Source organism: Penaeus japonicus, unplaced genomic scaffold (assembly GCF_977035675.1).
Source record: "Penaeus japonicus unplaced genomic scaffold, GWHDUDI00000001_assembly GWHDUDI00000647, whole genome shotgun sequence".
NCBI lineage: Eukaryota > Metazoa > Arthropoda > Malacostraca > Decapoda > Penaeidae > Penaeus > Penaeus japonicus.
Genome location: NW_028235049.1, coordinates 12,501 through 17,770, shown reverse-complemented (window position 1 = coordinate 17,770; position 5,270 = coordinate 12,501). Strand labels below are relative to the sequence as shown.

The 5,270-nt window shown below is 31.6% G+C and overlaps 2 long non-coding RNA genes across 2 annotated transcripts in view; one reads left to right on the top strand and one right to left on the bottom strand.

Moving 5' to 3' along the window:
• Positions 1-3,045: 3,045 nt before the first annotated feature.
• On the top strand, positions 3,046-5,218 carry LOC147466466 (uncharacterized). Its single transcript, XR_015190878.1, has 2 exons — positions 3,046-3,079; positions 4,685-5,218. It is a non-coding gene; the product is annotated as an uncharacterized LOC147466466 (long non-coding RNA).
• Positions 5,219-5,269: 51 nt separating this feature from the next.
• Position 5,270, bottom strand: part of LOC147466465 (uncharacterized) — a 1,536-nt gene continuing 1,535 nt past the window's right edge. The window contains exon 2 of the long non-coding RNA XR_015190879.1: position 5,270. This exon is cut by the window's right edge and continues 610 nt beyond it. This is a non-coding gene — a long non-coding RNA (uncharacterized LOC147466465).

Below are 5,270 nucleotides of genomic sequence, written 5' to 3'. Positions count from 1 at the left end.
AGTAGCAGTAATTGGTAGTAAATAGTATTGGATTGTAGTAATAGTTGTAAGTAGCGGCAGTAGAAATAGTAGTAATAGTAGTAGTAGTGGAGGTAGTAGCAGTAGACAAACCAGCAGTAGCAGAAGTAATAGTTTTTTTTTTTTTAGGGGGGAATTAGTGGTAATAGATAGGTAATAACGCATTAGTATATAGTACTTTTATAGCTCTATTTATTGATGTTTGTTGTCGTTCTGCCTTTATTATGTAAAGATGTTCAAACAAGTGGTATTATTCTTATAGTAACGAAAATTGTAATAAACAATGATGATAATGATAATGATATCAAGAAGAAGTCGGGGATAGAATAATCACGAAAATTGATAATGATAGCAATAACAATGATAACAATTAGCAATAATAGAAATGATGATATTTATTATTTTTGGGAATATGCTTTGCAAATGAGAGACAGAACCCCCCGCCCCATCCCACACGTGAAAGAATTCATGCTGAACAAGTTGTAAAACATAAACACAACGAAGGGGAAAAAAAACAAACAGGGGAAAACACAAACGATATACGAAGGCCTCTTTTCGCTGCAATACTTCCTTAGAGCATAATACACAAAAAGGATACTTAAGGCTTCTTTTTGTAGAGTACAAAACTGGGTTATAAAAAAAAATCCAAGGGGGGGGGGGGGGTAAAACGCGTTCTATGTTTTCGAACATCTGGGAGGGGCGTTTCGGGGTTGTCGGCGACGCGTTACGGTTTTGACGTCATCGTTTAAGCTCCGCCAAAAACTAGCCTGAAAGCTAGCCTGAAGTTCGGTTGTGGAGCACATTGCGTGTCTATTGTTGTTTTATTTTCAAACAGCAATACAAATGTATATTTTGTTAATAATCCTATAACCAGGAGACAATATCTGTAGATTTATTCTATAACCTAGAAAACAAAGAAATAAGCCTGAGAGGACGCTTAAAAAAATAAAAAATAAGAATAAACTGAAAAAAAAAACTTTTTCCCTTTCCAAACAGACGGTGTTCTCAATTCGTTTCCTTTGATTATTATATATTTATTAAAACAAATGTGGGAATATTAGCTTGATAATTTAATATGTTTTGATAATAATAAATATCGTGAATTCTTAAAATAATTGTTAAAAATTCGATTAAATTTCAATAACATATGCGTATATTAATTGTAGATATTAAACAAAAATATATATCTCCTCATTGTAATCCGGACAATGTGGAATAAAACAGCTTTACAGGGTAAGAAGCTCCTCTGCGACATGGACGGAATTGAAAAAGCCTATTTCAGCGGAAAATCCACCACTGTGGGCAACACAAAGACGGTACGTAACGGTGTTATTTTATATTAAATACATCTCATATCCATCTGTATAAGAGGTAGAATGTAATGTCATGTCTTTGATATGTCTAAAAGGACGAGCATCAACTTTGGAGAGGAGGGAGGAAGAGGGGAAAAGAGAGAGAGAGAAAGAGGGAAATGAGAGAGAGAGGAAGAGGGATAAGAAAAGAGAGAGAGAGGAAAAGGGAAAAGGACAGCAGAGAGAGAGAGGAATAGGGAAGAGAGAGAGATGGAAGAAAGAAATAGGTGAAGATAGAGAGTGAGGGGGGGGGTGGGGGGGAGGGATGAGAAAGAGAAGTGAGAGGGGGGGGGGAAGTAAAAAGTGAAAACAATAGGGAGTGAGAGAGGGATGAAAGGAAAGTGTATATATATATATATATTTATATATATATATATATATATATATAATATATGTATTAAAAATTTTTTATTTTTTTTTATATTATTAAATGTGTGTATATTTAAATATATGCATATAATATGTAGATAGGTAGATACATAGATATTTATTCATTCATTTTATATATATAATATATATAATATATATATATATATATATATCATATATATATATATATATATATATATATATATTTATGTGTGTGTGTGTTGCATGTGTGTGTGCGTGATGATGCGTGGTCCGCCCCCCCCCCCCCCCCCCCCCTTGTTGTTGTGTGTATATCTATATGTGTTATGAATGTATGTGTGTATATATGTATTTTCTTTATTTATTTACTTATTAATTGTCTGTAAAACCTCGCTACCACTGATCTGCTAAGAGTAAATAGGTAAAATTCCATAACGTCTCATAAGGCATCTGGTTAGACAATTGTTTTAGCGGGTCATGTAGCGTATCGGATTCAACATCGTGCCTGTCAATCTGACGGCACGGGTTAGAGTCCCGGTCAGGGAGGTAAAATTTGTATATTTATTTATTTATTTGTATATATATATATAAATGAGTATATATAAATATATATATTTATTTATATAACTATATATGTGTGTGTGTGTGTGTGTGTTTGTGTGTGTGTGTGTCTGTGTGTGCGTGTGTGTTTATATATACACATGTATATAATGATAATAGTAATAACAATGATTATGTTAATAAATATTTGCTAAGAAACATGTAACTGATAAAATTCAATATTGAAATAGAGCTTAAGATATTTTCTTTCTTTTCATAATAAAGGCAGCCTCAGTGTAATGTTTGTGACAAGTTATACCATAATCCAGAAGAGGCTAGCAAGTGCTGGATGAGCCATATGTCAGTAGTTTATCCAGTGGCTGAAATTGTAAGGAGCCCAGAACCAAGGCCATCCTGGGCACCTGATGTCATTATTGAAAGTTCAGAACAACCAAGCAATATAAGAAGCAATGAAACACTAGAGGTAGAGCTGATTGGTGATCCTGAAGAACTACCTGATGATCCAACTGAACTTCTTGAAGGAGGGGGGGAAAAAATCTCAAGCGACAGGTGTTTATTAATCCAAATACTTTTCAATATGAGAAGATATACTGACTTATCTTCTATAATGTAAAAATTTACATTATCTTTATAAGCTTTCCCTTATATATCATTGGAATCCAATTGATCTTTATCTTGTGTTATTTCAGGGTAAGTCAGAAAGACTAAAAGAATTAATATTTTGTAAAGGAGAATTACCTCATCTGGTGGAGTAAGCAGTAACTGTTTGGGAAATGATTAAGAACACCTTGCATGAATTTGTAAGTAGCAAATAGCTCTTAATATAGTGAACTGTATATTTGTTATGAGAAGGTTGGTTATTCAATGAAGCTTTTTATTCTTTAAACCTTGAGTTATGTGTTGCTCAGATGTCAAGTTAATTTCCAATGTATACTTGCAAATTAGAAGTTGATATATGTTCAATACTACACATAAGATATTATCAGCATCATTACAGGCTTTTAATCATATTTACTTTAATCTTTAAAGTAGTGTATACAGTGCATAAGCTTCAATGAAAGATAAAGATTATGTTTTTTCAAAGATTTATGACATTCATGTATAATTTGATTCTCTTCAGTAACCTAAGAGCTATGCTTTCCTTTATCTATATGCTTTGAGTGATATTCAGAAAAGGTAAACAATATTTAGATTTCATATTTAAACTCCTATGGCAAGAGGAGTTTATGTAGTTATGATCTTCACCTTTTATCTAACATGATAACTTGTATTCATAGAACTAGGAAAGTATTCCTTATTACATTTACTTATTTGGGAGGGAGGGTGGGATCTGCAAAATAAATATTTTTCTGTGTTTAAGTTGTCATAAAAAAAATTCAGATTATTGGACACGTGATATGTGACTTCATAGACAGGAAGAAATGTGAGAATAAATAGTTCATGACACTACAGTCTCCATACTTTGACCATAATACTTCTATCTGAATGACTAACACATAGCAATAGATAAAAAAGATATATAAAAACACACACACACACACACACACACACACACACACACACACACACACACACACACACACACACACACACACACACACACACATATATATATATACACATACATACATATATAAATATATATATATATATACATACATATATATATATATATATATATATATATATATATACATATATATATATATATTATATATATATATATATATATGCATACATACATATATATATACATATATATACATATACATATACATATATATACATATACATATACATATACACATATACATATATATATATATATATATATATATATATATATATATATATATATATATATATATATATATACATATTATACCCCCCCCCCCCAACCAACCCACACACCCACCCACTCCCCACCCCCCCCAATTTGTTTTTGTTCTTTTTGTAAAAAAATAAATACCCAAAAATTTTTTTATTAAATATACATATTTTGTATAAAATAAAAAATATATATATATACATACATATATATAGAGAGATAGATAGATAGATAGATGATAGGTAGATAGATAGATATAGATATATACATACAAATGTATATTTATTTATATGTATATAAGAAATTAACAGGCCATTCATGAATGAGAGCCTGAGCATTATGACCTCCTGGCTTTCTTCTTGCTAGAGTGGCTTATTGTTAGTCCTTGTATTACAGATGAGGAAATTAATGATGATCTAGAAATAGCAGATGCACCAGTTATAATTGAGGTCTGTTCTAATTGCAACACCTTCCAAATTTCCCCCTCATTGATAGTAAATACCAACTCAACTGCAGATCATAGTAGCAGCTATGTTAATGCTGTTACTCATATTGCCATTTCTCTTCCCAACTATAGGTCCTAACAACAGGTACACCTGTCATGACAGCTCCTATGCAAATCCCTCCCAGAACACAAGGGACCACAAGAACATGGAGACGGCTAACTGGAAGAGAACAGCTTGTCTCCAAAATGAGACAAATGCATCAGGAAATGCGGCAAAATTTTGAATAGTTTAAGAACACAGAACACACACATATATATATATATATATATATGTGTGTGTGTGTGTGTGTGTGTGTGGGCGTGCATGCATGCATGCGTGTGTGTGCATGTGTGTGTTTGTGTTTAAAACAAAAGTTTTTGTTGCTGTCACCTCCACAAGAGGAGACTAGTGTATTAATTTTATGTTTATATCATTAATGTTTTATGTATCTATTGTCAAGTTTGTAGATCTTTCAGTTAGATTCTGTGAAAATATTATATAATAACAAATCCATTATTTTTAGTGCTACAGTGTATGAGAATTTGAATATATTTAAGTTTATAAATCAGCAATTTAATGTATCAGGATAAAATAAACTCTTTGTTTTATTAAATATGCAATAAGTATTTGTTGCCTTATTGTCCTGGACAGGTGAGGATAAACTAAACTGATATCTAA